General features: G+C 34.9%; 1 protein-coding gene, 1 long non-coding RNA gene and 1 pseudogene across 19 annotated transcripts in view; 2 read left to right on the top strand and 1 right to left on the bottom strand.

The window, feature by feature from the left end:
• DLG2 (discs large MAGUK scaffold protein 2) overlaps positions 1-16,903 on the bottom strand; it is a 1,987,603-nt gene that overhangs the window by 1,044,078 nt on the left and 926,622 nt on the right. The gene's annotated exons all lie outside the window — the stretch shown is intronic.
• LOC119877384 lies at positions 12,007-12,138 on the top strand (annotated as a pseudogene).
• The window catches only part of LOC111091502, a 33,934-nt gene continuing 32,348 nt past the window's right edge, over positions 15,318-16,903 (top strand). The window contains exon 1 of the long non-coding RNA XR_005375589.1: positions 15,318-15,455. This is a non-coding gene — a long non-coding RNA (uncharacterized LOC111091502). The remainder of the gene's footprint in view (positions 15,456-16,903) is intronic.

The raw sequence follows: 16,903 nt of genomic DNA, 5'->3' as shown, positions 1-16,903 counted from the left end.
TAGTTATTATACCCTACAGATTCATCAGGGAGAAGCCCATGCCTCACTTGCTTTTTTATCCTCAGAATTTGGTACTTAAGGTGAATGAAAGAATGAACTAACAGCTTGAGGCAATGGGTAATGGTTCTCAGCCTTGGCTGCACTTAAAATTACCTGGAAATGGCTTATAAATCCCTGTACCCAGGTTGCATCCATAATGAATTTAATCAGAATCTCTGGCTGTAGAGCCCAAGCAGCAATAATTTTAAAGCTCCCCAGAAGATTGCAAAGTGTATTCAAAATTGAAACCTAGTGACTTAAGTTATGGTAGACTTTCTGAGTATATTTAAGGTGTGTGATGTAAGCATATGCCAGAATTCATTGGATTAAAGTATGGGCAATGAGATAAGGAAAGACAAGAGAAGAGATGTAGACCAGTAAAAGATCAGTTTCTTAAGATTCTCCCTGTAGCCAGTTCAGTAAGAAAACATCCCCCTTTGGTGGCATTAGCATATTAAACTGAGCACTCAACCAAAAAACCTGTTTAATACTGTTTAATTCAATTTTTTCTAAATTTGTTTGACTTCGTAACACTACTTTTCACATCTAATACTTCATAATTTTTCAGAGATGACAATACAGACTTTTTTCTTTTAAGAAATTAGGTGATAATGGGAGTACAAGTAACGATGCAGCTTGAGGAGAAAAGTAAGATTGTTGAAAGAAGATTTTATATTTTTAGGGAAAGACAGTCATGTTTGCAACTGGAGATGTCTTAACATTTATTTGGGTGCCTGGTATCACACAATACATTCAAATTGGTTTTTAAAAGATCAGTGGAGAGATTACCAGGAGCAAAAAGTGAGGATGGCAAACATCATAAAGCATGAGAAAAGAGTATGGAAGAGAAAGGTAGGTGCACAAAGGAAATTGTGGCTGGAATATGAGCGGGACTGATAGGATATGAAGCTAGAACATTAGACTGGGCCACATATAAAAGCTCTGAATGACATGCACAGCAAAGTTTGGGATTTATGTGGTATAAAATCAGAAATGATGTGCTGGGCAGCCCAGGTGGCTCGGAGGTTTAGCGCCACCTTCAGCCCAGAGCGTGATCCTGGAGACCCGGGATCAAGTTCCACCTCAGGCTCCCTGCATGGAGCCTGTTTCTCCCTCTGCCTCTCTCTCTCTCTCTCTCTCTGTCTCTCATGAATAAATAAATACAATCTTAAAAAAAAAGAAATTATGTGCTTTATTTGTCTTACAGAAAAATCACTTTGATAGCAGTATGAGTGACAGACTGGAAATGGAGAAACCTCTGACAGCCAGTTTGGAGCCTATTACAATTATGGGACTGTTGCAGGTTTCCATGGATACAACTAGGCACACGGAATTATTTAATAACAGAGCATGGAACATCATGTGACCTTTATTGGTTTAAAGCAAACCTCCTATCTCAGGACTCCTGGGCATGCTTCCAAAATATAAACTCAGCATTCCAATCAACTACTGACATAGAAATTATTTGAAATCATGGAGATGACCCTCATGCAAAAAGTAGATCACAAAATATAGATCAGCTAAAAAAAAATCACAACAGCACTTTGTAAAAGTAATGTACTTTGTAAAAGTACATTAAGTATATCTTAATGAAAGGCTTAGCCATTGTCAAAGCTACCTCAGGAAGAGGTAAAGGCCTTTGTAGAAAGGGAACTTGTTCTCTGCTTATTTGAATGAAATGAACATTCCAGTAGCTGAACCTGGCATGCCTGGTCCAGGGGGCCAGCTCCACAAGCACTAAGTTCTCCGAATCTGCATGGGTGAACTCTGCCTGAGGGAAGCACTATTGGGCTTTTAGCTCAAGGTAGAACAACTTCATAAATTATTCCTGTCTCAGTTCTTCCTGAAGTGATTTCAAGCTTTATTCAGATTTCCTGATGAAAGCTTAATATTTTTAACCATAAATAAAAGCACAAAAGAGGAAATATCACAAAATCATCCAAATGCTCCAGATGCTTTCTTGATTTTAAGTCATATATTGAATACAAGTTGTGAAGCAGGAGAGTATAATCATTCCCTGGTCTGATTTTTCAAGCTTACTTTTAAAGAAATGGATGTTAAAAATAACCAGACACTACTGTGTAGAAAAATCCACAAAAATGAACAAAATAAGATATCTTATGGGTAAGAGTTAAAGGAATATTGACATGGAAAAAAATACAGCCACTGTCTGAGTGATTTTAATGTGATACTATAGGGAAAATGACATGAACGTATTATTTCTTCCTTAAATAAACATCTAGCATTGGCTAACTTTAGGGTGAAACATCTAGTAGGCAAACTAGAAATGTCTCCTACCAATTGAAAGAATGATCAGCCTTACTCCAGAGAAGATCCTAAAGGAAGGATGGAATTTGGGTGGCAAATATCAGCTCAACTTAAGGAAGACATTTCTAACAGTATTTTTTTAGATGAAATGTTCTGCAATTGAGGAAAAGTGTGCTGCCCTTCATTGATTGTGCTCCATCAGAAACAAAAAGGGTCAGTATATACTTGTCTCAGAAAGCATTATATATGGGGCTCCTGGGTGGCTCAGTCAGTTGACTGTCCAACTCTTGGTTTCCACTCAGGTCATGATCTTATGGGTAGTGAGCTAAGCTGTGCATGGGACTCTGTACTCAGTGGGGAGTCTGCCCAGAAGATTCAGTCCCTCTGCCCCTCCCCCCATTCTCTCTCTCAAATAAGCAAATCTTTTTTAAAAAAGAAAGCCTTATATATGAACCACATGACCTCTCAGTTCCTTTTGATTTTGAGATAATTTATTGTCAATGAGGACTGAACTCTTAACTCTATTACAAGAAATCCATCACTTTCCTAATCATTAATTCAAACACTGTGTCTGGAAGATTTACTATGTATCAGGCTCTCTGCAAGGTGATGATAGCGACAGACTGAATCTCTTGTGCTTATTGAGCTCAGAGTCTAATTGAGAAAATAGACACATAAACATCGATTATAAGGAAGAATGATGATAGAGTGAGCATCTGTACCTCTCTTCCTATTATACCACTATTATAATTAGAAAAACTTTTTTTTTATCTATAAAATAGATACTGTTTTCAAAGCCCTCCATTTTCCCCTAACAGGTTCTAGAAGCTAGAGTCCAACAGTTATATCAAAGTATCTTTTTAAATGAGAACAATGAAGTCAGCAAGGGTACAGATTATAATAAGAAAGGGAGATGACAAGACATAAATATTCTTCTACTCTCTAGTTTAGATATTAATTTATTGTAAAGTGCAAATGCTTTTTAAGAGGAAAGCTAGATGAATGGCTGTGGCAGCCATGAACCATTAGAGCAGCAGTCAGTTATTGTGGTGTAAAGCAGTCAGTTATTGTGATGTAAATAAATCAAAGTATCTCTAAAACCTTGATTTTAACTTTTATAATGGATGGATTAGGCTGACACTATCTGAACCCATTTATCAACTATAATCAGTAAAATTGGGGCAAGTCATCATGTGCCTCCTAATGTGTGACAATAGGAAGTAACCAGTCCTGCCTATAAGTATCCCTGTCATCTGTTAACAGGATATAAAATGAAAAGAAAAGGAACAAAAATCTTTAATGTAATCAGGTCCCTACCCCTAATTAGCAAATTACAGGAAAAGAAGTAAGAAAAAAAGAAACAAATTAATGATACTACAAGAATAGTGTTAAAGTTATGTGGAATTTTCCAGGTTGGGGGTCCTAGCTCCTTTAACATGAGTGGGATAAAAAGAGAGGGGAAACTGACAGCGTAAGAGGTATTTAAAATGACATCAGCCACGCAGTATGTAAATCCTGGTTGGATCATAATTAGAATAAACTATAAAGAGACAGTTTTTTGTGGTAATCATTCCATAACATATATTTGTACCATGTTGTACACCTTTAACTTGCAACAATGTTATCTATCAATTAAACTGAAATAGGCAGGAGAAACAGAGACCCAGTGTCAGCAAAAATCTCATTCTTACTGTAGGGACACACAAGTAGAATGGATTTCACAAATAAGGAGCATATCCCTGAAAAGTAAAGGTTAGAGCAGTATATTGGGCATTCCAACCCTTGGGCCCTGCAATGGAGAGACAAGACCCATAAACATCTGGCTCTGAAAACCAACAGGGCTTACTTCCAGGATACTCATAGGGCTATAGGGCCAAAGGCTCCACACTTAACAGGCTTGCAAATGACTCATTCACTCTGGAAACTAAAGTAAAAACTTCCAGTTCAAAAACACGTAGGCCATATATGAAGGAGATTTGTAGCTAATCTTACCATTTTTAAAAAAGATTTTATTTAATTATTCATGAGACACACACAGAGAGAGAGAGAGAGAGAGAGAGAGAGGCAGAGACACAGGCAGAGGGAGAAGCAGGCTCCATGCAAAAAGCCTGACATGGGACTCGATCCTGGGTCTTCAGGATCAGGCCCTGGGCTGAAAGCGTTGCTGAACCGCTGAGCCAACTGGGCCTCCCTATAGCTAATCTTAAAAGCATCTGCCAGAGAGCCACTTAGGTAGCTCAGCTGGTTAAGCATCCAACTCTGGATTTCAGCTCAGGTCATAATCTCCGGGTCATGAGATCAAGCCCTGTGTCAGGCTTCATGCTGGGCATGGAGACTACTTAAGATTCTCTCTCTCTCTCTCTCTCTCTCTCCCTCTCTCTCTCAAAAAAAAAAAAAAAAAGGCATCTGCCTGAGGGGGGAAGAGCCTGAGCTTTCTCCAGGGTGAAGGTGCCGGTAGGTGCCATTTAGCACTCTTTATGCCTTTCTATTGCTAGTGCTGGCAGGCACCATTTTTTTTTTTTCACTCTCTCTCTACCTTGCTAGCACTACTTTCCCCACCCTGGTGCTCCCCTGTGGCTATGCTCACTAAACACAGCAAGTGATCTTGCCACACTCCAGCACTTCTCTGGAATACCATTTCACTCAACCCAGTGGGTAAACATAAGCCAGCTTGCATGCACATTCCACACAGAACATCCCTTGAAGCCTGACTCTGGTGGCTTGTGTTTCTGGGCCCCATAGGACTGAAACAATTGGAGATACAGTTCTTGACAGGCTACCACCCTCAGACAATAGACTGAAACACATTCCCAGTCTTCCTGTGACTACATCCTCAAACTGGCAGACATACCTCTTTCACCTAATATACAGAAACAAACACAGAGTCAACCAAATGAAGAAACAGGGGCATATGTTCCAAACAAAAAGAGCAAGATAAAACTCAGGGAAAAATATCAATAAAACATAAGAAAGTAATTCACCTAATAAAGAGTTAAAAGTAATGTTCATAAAGATGCTTACCAATCTCAGGAGAAGAATGGATGAGCACAGAGAGAACTCTAAGATAAGAAAATATGAAAAAGAAGTCACGGAGTTCAAGAATACAATAGCTGAATTAAAAAATATACTAGAGTGTTTCAACAGGAGCCTCGATGAAGCAGAAAAAAAGGAACAGTGATCTAGAAGACTGGGCAGTAGAATTCACCTAAACAGAGCAGTAAAAAAGGAAAAAAAAGGGAAGGCAGCTAAAGGCATATATGGGGAGACATCAAGTAGAACAACATCCCACCTTATAAAGATCTCAGAAAAGGAAGAGAAGAGAAAAGAACAGAAAACTTATTTGAAGAAATAATGGCTGAAAACTTCCCTAACCTGGGGAAGGAAAAAGACATCTAGGTCCAGGAATCAAGGAGAATCCCAAACAAGATGAACCCAGAGAGATTTGCACCAAGATGCATTATAACTAAATTTCAAAAGTTAAGATATATAGAGAATCTTAAAAGCAAAATTAGAAAACAAGAACAAAAAAATAAATAAATAAAACTTGTTACATACAAGGGAACCCCATAAGATTATCAGCAGATTTTTCAACAGAAACTTTGCAGACCAGAAGTTAGTGGAATGATATATTCAAAGTGCCAAAAGAAAAAACCTTCCAACCAAGAATTCATAGATTATCAATATGTAAGCCTCCTGGCAACCATAAGCAAAAATCTATAGTAGGTACACAAAACATAATGAGAATAGAATATAAACATAACACTAAAGAAAGGCATCAAACCACAAAGAAAAAAGGAAGATATGTTTCATGCAAATGTAAACCAAAAGAAAGCTGGTATAAGTATAGCTGTATAAGTATAGCTACTTATATCAAACAAAACTGACTTTAAAACAAAGGCTGTGGGTCTCCTGGGTGGCTCAGCAGTTGAGTGTCTGCCTTTGGCTCAGGGCCTGATCCCGGATTCCCTGGATCAAGTTCCACATTGAGCTCCTTGCATGGAGCCTGCTTCTCCTTCCTCTGCCTGTGTCTCTGCCTCTCTGTGTCTTTCATGAATAAATAAAATCTTTATTAAAAAACAAAGTCTGTAATAAAACACAAAGACATTATATGAGGATAAAAAGTAAATAAATGGAACTACATAAAACTAAAAAGCTTCTGAAGAGTAAAGGGTAACATCAACAAAATAAAAGGGTAGCCTACTGAACAGAAGATATACAAATTATATATCTGCCGAGGAGTTCATGTCCAAAAATATAAATAATTCATACAACTCAATAACAAAACAAAACAAAAAACCTGATTGAAAAATAGGCAGAGAATCTGAAGAGACATTTTTCCAAAGAAGGCATACAAATGGCCAACAGACATATGAAAAGATGTTCAACATCACTTGTCATCATGGAAATGCAAATCAAAACCACAAAGAGCTATCACCTCACATCTGTCAGAGTGGTTATTATCAAAAATATGAGAAATAACAAGTGTTGGTAAGGATGTAGAGAACAAGGAACTCCCCTGCACTTTTGGTAGGAATGTAAATCGGTACAACTGCTATGGAGAACAGTATGGAGATTACTTTAGAAAAGAAAAATGAAACTACTCTATGATCCAGCAATTCCAACTCTGAGTATATATCCAAAGGAAATAAAAACACTCATTTGAAAAGATATATATACCCCTATGTTTACTGCAGCATGACTCACAATCACCAAGATATGGAATCAACTAGAGTTGTCCAATGACAGATTAAAAGAAGACAATATAAATATAAAATGCAACTCAGCCATAGAAAATAATAAATCTTGCCATTTGTGATAATATGGATGGGTTCCGAGTGTATTATGCTAAGTGAAATAAGTTAGAGAAAGACAAATACCAATTAATTTCACTTATATGTGAAATCTAAAAAATCAAAAACAAGTAAAACAAAACAAAAATCATAGATGCAGAGAACAGGAAGTTGTTAGAGGGGAGGGAGATTATGAGGTGGGAGAAATGGAAGAAGAGGATCAAGAAATACAAACTTCCAGTCATAAACAAAATAAGTCATGGGAATGTAATATATAGCATAATAACTATAGTCAGTAATATTGTGTTACAATACTATGTAACTTTATATGGAAACTAGGGCAAACTAGACTTATTGTGTTAATTTTTTTGGAGTGTATTCAAATATAGAATCATTATGTTGTACACCTCAAACTAATATGCTCTATGTAAAAAATATGTTATATGTCAATTATACTTCAGTAAAAGTAAACATATACATTTAGTCAAAAAGCAATTAAAGGAGACTTGGAAATACTGAATATGGATTAAACATTAGATATTATTTATCATCATTGTTAATTTTGCTTAGTTTAATAATTTTATTTTGGCTATATTAAAGTAATAGTTATCTTTTAGAAAACCATGCTAAACTATTTACAGGTAAAATCATATGATTCAAATTATTCTATTAAACAGATATTCAAATAAGTGAAGAGGAGTATATAGATTAAATAAGAATGTGAGAATGGGGATTGATTAGTCTCTCTACTTCTGAGTATGTTTGAAATGCTCCATAATAAATGTATTTTTAACACTTTCTACATGCAATACAGAGATATGTCTGAATCTCATACTCCAAGACCATAGGAAAACTTTTGGCTATAAATATGAAAATTATTTATAATTTCAAAACTGCAAACACAAGTTGGTGCCTGGAATACAAGACTAGTCCCAGAAAAATGTGGAAAATAAAAACAAAAACAATGTGAGATTTTGGAAACTTGCTCTTGGTGGAATGTCAGTAATGGCATGTGCAGGCCATTCTGAGAGATGAAAATAACAGTAATATAGAGTTGCTGATGATATCTGAATTCATCAGAAATAAAAGACTATTTTTATATTTTGATACAATTTACCTTGATTTTTAACATTACTTCAGCCATGGTCAAAGCTACTAAAAACATATAAAAATAACAAAATTCTTGAGAAGGCAAGAGAGGCTGGTACTCCAAACATAGTGTATAGGACCATGAGAAAAATAGATAAACCTCTTTCAATGTGATAGAAGAGAAGCAGAAAGCAGGCAAAGAAATAAGAGAACTGGTGTGGTTTGTGGGAAAAGATGGGAATTTTCCCCAAAAACCAATTAATTGATATTTCCTTAGTGATATATGGGGCAAAGTCTTTGGCCAAGAGTAAAGAAAGTGATGATACTAATGGATCATGGAATCAAGGCAAGACAAGAACAAATTCAAGAATGTATCAATGGATCGTTAGTGATGGGATTTCAAGGATTGGAAGTTTTATGCAGTCAATGAATTGTGGCAATAGGAGTTATCAGAGTAAATAAGCTAGAAAGATAGAATGTGATGGTAGAAGAGTTAATGCTTGAAATCAGTATTTCAGAACAGTTCATGATGACAAATCCAAATATTATCATAGGAGTGAGTGGCTCATATGTCATCGAGGAAAAGGTCACTGAGGATTTAAAGGTCAAGAAACTGAGGGCCTAGAATACTAAAAAGTTTATCCATGTAGACAGTGAAATCACCAAGAATAGCGAAGTGGGAAGGTAGACAAGAAATCAAAGATTTCAATAAACGTATGTGGAGTTGAGATAAAGAGGTGGGTGACCAGAGGATTTTTTGAGAATTTTATCACATTACTGCACATGAGTTTCCAAGAAGTGAATTCATTATACATCTGTCACATTATTTGAACAGAAAATATCTTCTGCTTTTAGAAGTGTAGTGGCATGAATGAGAAACACGTTTGGGGAGAGCTAAATTCATGTTTTCCAAATTTGTGACAAATAATTAGTTGGCCATAAAGTCAACTTAGAAGATCATGGCTAGCCTTTTAATAGATAAATTATTAATCCACAATAGGCTAGACCACATAAAGGTGCTAAAATAAATGTGGGACCACCTTTTGCAAAAGATATATGGGAAGGACCTAGATTCACTTAATTCCAGAGCTAGAAAGCATCTTTATAAAAATAATAAGCAACAAAACAAATCTTAAAACTTAGTCAATATATAGTTTTTCACTTAATATTAATGGAGTCCCAACAATGTAACTATCACTGTGCCTTTCCACAAATGATGCAAATGAAGCTTAGAACATTTTGTGACAATGTCCAACATTGCAAGAGGACTGCCTGTGCTAGAGTTTGGGGATTGGTATCTGATTTCAGAGGGTGTGCCTTGTGGTGGGCCACACTATACCAGAGAGATCATCCTGTCCAAACTGACATGTACTTAGCAGTCTGGAAGAGCTAAGTCTCTTGCTCGGGAACAACCACTAGAACTTGTAGGAACCAGGTATAGATTATAGGTTCTTTTACTCCAAATTCAGTGCTCCTCTGCTCCTCCAAATTTAAATTAAAAATTACTTTGTTTCTATTCTATGGTGTAGATACGTTTCTGAATAATTGAATGTAAGTATAACCTTGCTCCAAATGAACTGTTAGAAATAGAATGGAAGGGAACTTTATGGAAGACTAAGTCTGAAGGCAGAAAATGATCCTATAAGGAATTAGTCCTTAATTTATTAGTTTTCTAAGTTTTATTCTTCTTTAGGTGAAAAGTATTTCTGCATCTTCTAAGCCAGTGTTCCTTAATTTTGCTTTCACATTACAATCACCTGGAAGGCATTAAAAAAATCCCAATGCCCAAGCTGCATTGCAGATCAATTCAATCGGACTCTCTGGAGATGGAGCCCAGAATTTCATATTTCTAAGGCCCCCAAAGTGGCACCATTTTGCAGCCAAGTTTGACACTAACTGGTGTTTTGATAGTTATTTACTTGGTCACATTCAACCTTGTTTCCATTTCATCTGATCTCATTCATCACTAAACTCTGAAAACATTTTTCCATTTTCTTTGTGGTACCATAAGGTCTAACCAAAACATAAATGTATGTAAGGAATTCCACATTTGCACTAACTTTATTTAGTTATAATCTTATAGGTCATAGTTCAGAACACTCATTGAACCATGTTTCCCTAGGGCCTATAAAAACAAACTCAGGAGTCAGCATTCGTAATTAATGTTCCCTCTTCTGCTTCCATGTTGTGGAACATTCAACCTAGGTTGAATCGGCTTTCCCTGGCCATATTTGGCCATTCTCTTCTTTTTTGCTATTGAGTTTTCTGTCTGTGCAGACTGAGCAGGGAGTGCCCCTCTGGGTAGATTTATCTAGGTCTCACTCTTTTTCTTTTAAATGCTCCATACCTGATTTTGAGTGGCATATTCATACATCTTAGTTTCATAAGGGAAAGGGTAGGATATCTACTTTGTATCTTCATGCTTGTGCCACAATGGTTTCCCAGTGTTTACCAGAGCTGTGCAGGCAAAAATGTACTGAAAAATTAGTATTCATTATGAAGTGGTGGTACTCTGAGATCAGTTTATCCACTTTGCCTTATGTATATTTTTTTTAATTAGAAATCTCATGAGAAGGGAGGCTGAGATGCAGTGTAGCCATAGGTCATTTCTGGGTTCTTGACCATCACATCATTATTAGGAAAATAGATTTCAACTGAAACCTTAGTATTTATTATTAATTTGCACTTACAGTTTTTTTTTTTTTACATTTATTTACTAGACTTCTTGCTGTTCTTTCAGCAATCATGTGGGGTCAGCAGAATTGCAATTTTCTGCAGACTAATAAGTTAAGAATTATTGAGGTTAAATAACTGTTCTTTAACACAAGCTGGTGATGAAGCCACAACTGGAACAAATACTTTGTTTATTATTTTGTGAAATCCATTCTTCAGGAATGAAATAAGGCAACTTATCACATATGATAGTGAGTGTTTAATTTCAAGATCTCACAGTTGATAAAAGTAAATCAGACCTTTTAAGTATCTTTATTTCTGGCCTAGTCAGGCATTTTTGGATATTTGTCAAATAATAGGAAATTCTTCATATATCCCAGAAATCTGTAAAATGAAATAAGGTCTTGCCATCATTAATTAAAGGATGATATGAAATAAAAAAGAAAGAAAAGCATTATCCTAAAAATTTGATATATAGTAGGAGTTTAAGAAATGCTTAGATGATTGCTATAAAAGCTCAATATAATTAACAAAAGGTAAAAATCCTTACTATAGAGAATCTTTATATTTGGATAGTTAGAATATGACCTTTGCTCCTTTTATTATGCCTGGATTTTGTGTACAAGGTAATGAGACAGCTACATTGAAGCTGTCTCTGCTCTGTTATTTTTATGGAGATTGAACACAGGTAATCAGCATGTATTCTCAAGCAAAGATAATGAGGAATGATGTTTGGCATTGATATTATTCTAGAAGCTGCAGTGATGTGCCCTTGAGAGAATTTTGGGGGGAAAAAAAGAGAGAAAAAGATGAAACTGTCCTTTAATATTGATACATTTTTTTCTGATAATAAAGGCATCAAGAAAAGCACCATAGACATTGCTTTGGGGAAAGGAATGGGTAAAAGTCTCTGGAAAGAAATACAGTGTTACTATTTATGATCTGAGAGCTTTAAAAATGGACCTGACTTTTGCTCCAGCTATTATTTCATATTCAACAATTCATTCTAGGTAAATAATCAGAAGACAAGACAGATAATTTTGCATAAGGGTGTATGAGAGCATTATTTATGATAGTAAAATGCTGGAAATTAAATATCCAGCAATAAGAAATGACAAGATCTGGTATCTCTCTAGAATTGAACCCTAGCTTTGCGCAGTGGCAGTATCGTAGCCAATGAGGTTTATCCGAGGCGCGATTATTGCTAATAGAATTGAACCCTAACCAACCATTAAAATGTTTTTAAAGAATATTTAGTCACAAAATAATCACTCATGATGATGTTAAATGAAAGAGCCAAGAGATAATCCTTAAATTTTCACAGTATTTATATAAATTACATGTTATACATATATATGTATACATAAACATACATCTATATATATAGATACACATACACACACACACACACACACATATATATATACACACAAATATATTATCCAATCGTATTTTCTAAGTTCTCTTGAATGTGTATACTTGAACAGAGTTAAAATGTTGGGAAAACATGTTATTTATTAATATCTTTAAAAGTCTGTAATAGAAAATAAACTAGTTTCTAGTTAGAAACCCCAAGTCCCAAATGGATCTGCCACTCTAAATGTGTTCATCTTTGTGACCATAAGCCAATTTTCTAATACTTAGAGTCTCAGTTTACCTTCTGTTAGAAGAGCAGCTTAGATTTAAGGCTTTTTAAACTTGAGTGTAGTTGACACACAATGTTAGTTACAAGTATACAACATAGTGTTTCAACACCTCTTTATATTATGCTATGAAGAGCACCTTAGATATAAAATGTCTAGAATTGAAACACTTTCAGGAGTCCATCAGTTAAAACAAAGGGATGAAGAAAGTCAGGTTTATACATTCATTCAAAGAAGAATTATTGAGTGCCTACCAGATGTCAGGCACTATGCAGGGTACTAGAAATACAGTGGTGGAACAAACACATATGGCAAGTTGCTTAGAGTGTAACCAATCTGACCTTAATACATTCCTAGAAGTGGTGGAGTAAGATGGGCTACAATAACATGGCCACAAGTATTTTACATGCATTATCTTATTTCATTCTCTCACCAATCTATTATTTTCTCCATTTTCCCATTTTATTGGTTAAAAAATAGACTTAACGACATTAAATCACTCCAATTTCATAAACGTATTAAGTAATGGAAACATACTAAGTAATGGAAAACCAAGCAATTCAATTTAATCCAATCTTTCTACCAGTTTCCAAATAAGAAAGAGATTGTATTAGATTATCACTAAATATCCTTTTTAATTTATAAAGGTTATGATTCTATTCTCAACCTAAATTGAGTTATTTGACCACATTCCAGTGATCCCTTCTTCATATATTAAAATAATCTATTTTCCTATTATCACCAAGATTCTGATGTAATTTGACTTTTTCTCACGTCCTTCTAAGGATGCAGTGGGGAAACATAGTGATCACCCTGGAGGCTTTAGAATATTCTCATTTGGGTTCCATCTTTTATTTTGCTTTAAAAAGACAGCTTCCTCAACATGTAATCAGCTCTGCAGACAATCTTAAAAGTATGCTGACAATTGTCACCTCAAACATTAATTCATTCAGTGTTTCTTCACAACTGTGAACTCTGTTGCTGAGTTAAATTAAAAGACGAAAAGAAAAAGTGCAAAACAATTTACAGAACGCTAAAGCCCAAAGCTAACCGGTAGACATGCATTAGATAATGCTCTTTTATGAGTACATTGGTGAAATTAGAATTTTCTAATTTAGTATCAAAGTCTAGCCTATCTTTGAAAGAAATATATTACATAAAATACTGAAAAATGACTAACATAAAAGCCAAGGTCAAAAATAACCTCATCCAAGAACTCCTTTTTAAGTCTTCTGAGAACTAATTGCTCTGTTCATGGTACTACCAGAGGACATTATCTGAATCCTCTAGAAGGTCTATCAGTCTGTCTTGTTTATGTAACTGTCTGTAGCAATAAATATGGAGCTGTTAAGGGTAGGGGTCACATAATTTACATCGTAATATGCCCAGATCATAATGCTGTGTATATAGAAGAGCTTGTGTATATGTTACTTAATGAATAATTTAAATTTAATTACATTTTCCCTATGTGGAATATGACTTTCCTTCTATTCACACATGACTTAGAGCATGCCACTTATGTCTGAACCTTAATTTACTCCTCTGTAGAAGGGAATATACACCTGCATTGCCTATAATTAAAGTTTTGAATGTCAATGGATGTAATAAATCCAAGAGCCCTTTTGGATAGTTATGAAAGCATAAATAAAGATAAAAGATCATTCATAAGGGTCAACTGGAAGCCATTCATGTTAATCCTTTCTCTTAATAGCTTCATTTTCTTAGTCTCCAATCCCTAAACCTGAATTATCCTTGACTCTTCCTCTTTTTCACTCTTCTCCAGTGCCAAGATCTATCTTCGCAGTTCTTAAAATACTTCTTAGCTCAATGGTATTGCTATATGCCAGATTATCCAACTCAGTCATTTATTAAGCACCTATTATCTCCCAGACACTGTGCTATGTGTTGTGGGTACACTGATGAACTCAATGGCCTTAGCTTCTGATCTCATGGAACATAAGTAGGATCTAAAGGTAAACACGTGGGCAGTTATATACAATAATTAGTTTTTTTGCAAAGAAGAATCGAATCTAATTCATACTGAGTTAGGAAAGGTTTCCAAAACAGTGACATCATTGTTACTACGACTACCACATCAAAGGTCATCATCATTATCATCATCACCAGAACATGTAATGAATTGCAGCTAGGCAGCAGGAAATCTCCTTAGTACTTTTCGTGTATTAACTCATTTATACTCACAACAACCTGATCAGAGAGGTGCTGTTATTCCTACTGTACAGATAAGAGTATTTAAACAAACATAAATTAATACATAACTAATTTGACATTTAACTCCAGATGCTGTGATCTCAAGAAGTAATGCTGCTTAAACTATTCTGATACCACAGGGATAAACAGGAGTAGGGGAAACAAGAGCTTGGTTAATTTTCTGAGAAGCAAGAATAACATGTACAGAGGCCTAGAGATGAAAAAGAAGAGTATATTAAGATAATTCAAAGAAGTTCAATATGTACAGATACTGGAGGAGGGGATGAAGGTAGAGACCATAGGATAATGAAGCTACAGAGGTTGGCAGGAACTAAATTATGTAGAGCTTTGTAAGTCATTAAGGCGTTTAAATTTTAAAAGCAACTTTTGGGCAGCCCGGGTGGCTCAGCAGTTTAGTGCCACCTTCAGCCCAGGGCGTGATCCTGGAGACCAAGGATTGAGTCCCACGTCGGGCTCCCCCATGGAGCCTGTTTCTCCCTCTGCCTGTGTCTCTGCCTCTGTGTGTGTGTGTGTGTGTGTCTCATGAATAAATAAATAAATAGAATCTTTAAAAAAATTATAAAAAAAAGAAACTTTTACAATAGCTGTCCAAATGGCATTCAACTCATTTATGTGAGCCTGTCATTCAGGCAACGCTCTAAGTTCTGAAGACACAGTATGGAATAAGATAAGCAAAGTCTTCAATTGCAGCAAGATAGTTTAAAAAAATAATAACCAGAAGGTAAGATATATTGCTAAATATATATATATATATATATATATATAGGATATATATATATATCCTACTAAAAATAGGATAATGTGATGAGAAATGAAGAGTTAAACACTGGATGATACAGAAAACTGTCTCAGAGGACATTGACTTTCATCTTTGCTTTTTATATTTACTTTAGTTTATACTCAAACCTGTAACCAAGACAACATCTGATAATCTCTTAATAGTTTTTCAAAATACTTGAAAGTTTTATTTATACTTTCATATAAGACAGGTAGATGAATTTAAAGTGAAAGCAAAATTGCTTTTCATTTCTACTCTCAAATAATAACCACTATTAACTATTTGGTATATATCCTCTTTGATTATCTTTTTCCATTTGAAATTTTTGCTTTTACATAAATAAGATCAAAGTTATTCTTCCGGGTCTCTTTTTTTTTAACATATAATGAACATCATTCTAGGTTAGTACAAATACCCAATTCATCCTTTTGGAAAACCATAATTATTAGCATTTTGTTCAATTATAAAATTTATTTAAGATATCCCATTAAGAAAAATTTCAGTTGTTATCTATGGTATATAGTAGTAGACAAACTATTATAGTTATTATCTACCATCACTTTTGAGCATTGATCAGTTGTGACCTTAAAATATATTTTTAGAAATGGAATTACCAAGTATAAGGGTAATGAATATTAGTACACTGTCATATTGTTTTTCAGAAAGTTTATGCCAATTTAGTCTTATAATTGTGAGCAATTTACATCCGTGATTAATATTACCTATTTTTATACACTTATCAGCATTGACCATTCTTAATCTTTTAACATCCCTCTTATTCTGATAGGCAAAAATGACCTTGCATTATTTCAATTTGCATTCCTTTGTTAGTGATATCAGTATTTATATATAAGCACCTCCTTATGACATTCAATCTGTAACACTGCATAACTGCCTGTGAAAAATATCACAGAGCTCTAAACTGTTAAAATGGTGTTTGGAATTATTAATATAATATTTGTGGTCCTCTGACAACAATTTATCTTTCTAGATGACTTCTGGTTTACAATTTCTTTGTATGGCCTCTAAGTTCTCTGCAAATAGGTCTGCACAGTGATCTTTGATTCTTTTTTTTTTTTTTCCTTTCCCATTTTTGTGCTTCTGTTCATGTTGTGGGATTACTAATCCCATCATCCAAATCCTAGTTCAAATTTTGCCTTTCTTCATGAGAAATGTTTGAAAGAATTCTTTAAATATTCTTTAAGTGTTTGATAGAATTCACTTGTAAAACCATCTGGTCCTAGACTTTTGTTTTGTAGTTTTCAATTACTAATTCAATTTCACTATAATTGGTCCATTCAGATTTTCCATTTCTTAATGACTCAGTGCTAGAAGGTTGTGTATTTCTAGGAATTTATCTATTTTTCTAGATTTTCTAATTTGTTGGCATA

This window comes from Canis lupus, chromosome 21 (genome assembly GCF_011100685.1).
Source record: "Canis lupus familiaris isolate Mischka breed German Shepherd chromosome 21, alternate assembly UU_Cfam_GSD_1.0, whole genome shotgun sequence".
NCBI lineage: Eukaryota > Metazoa > Chordata > Mammalia > Carnivora > Canidae > Canis > Canis lupus.
Note: the sequence above shows the minus strand (reverse complement) of the source record. Positions and strands in the feature narration are given on the sequence as shown.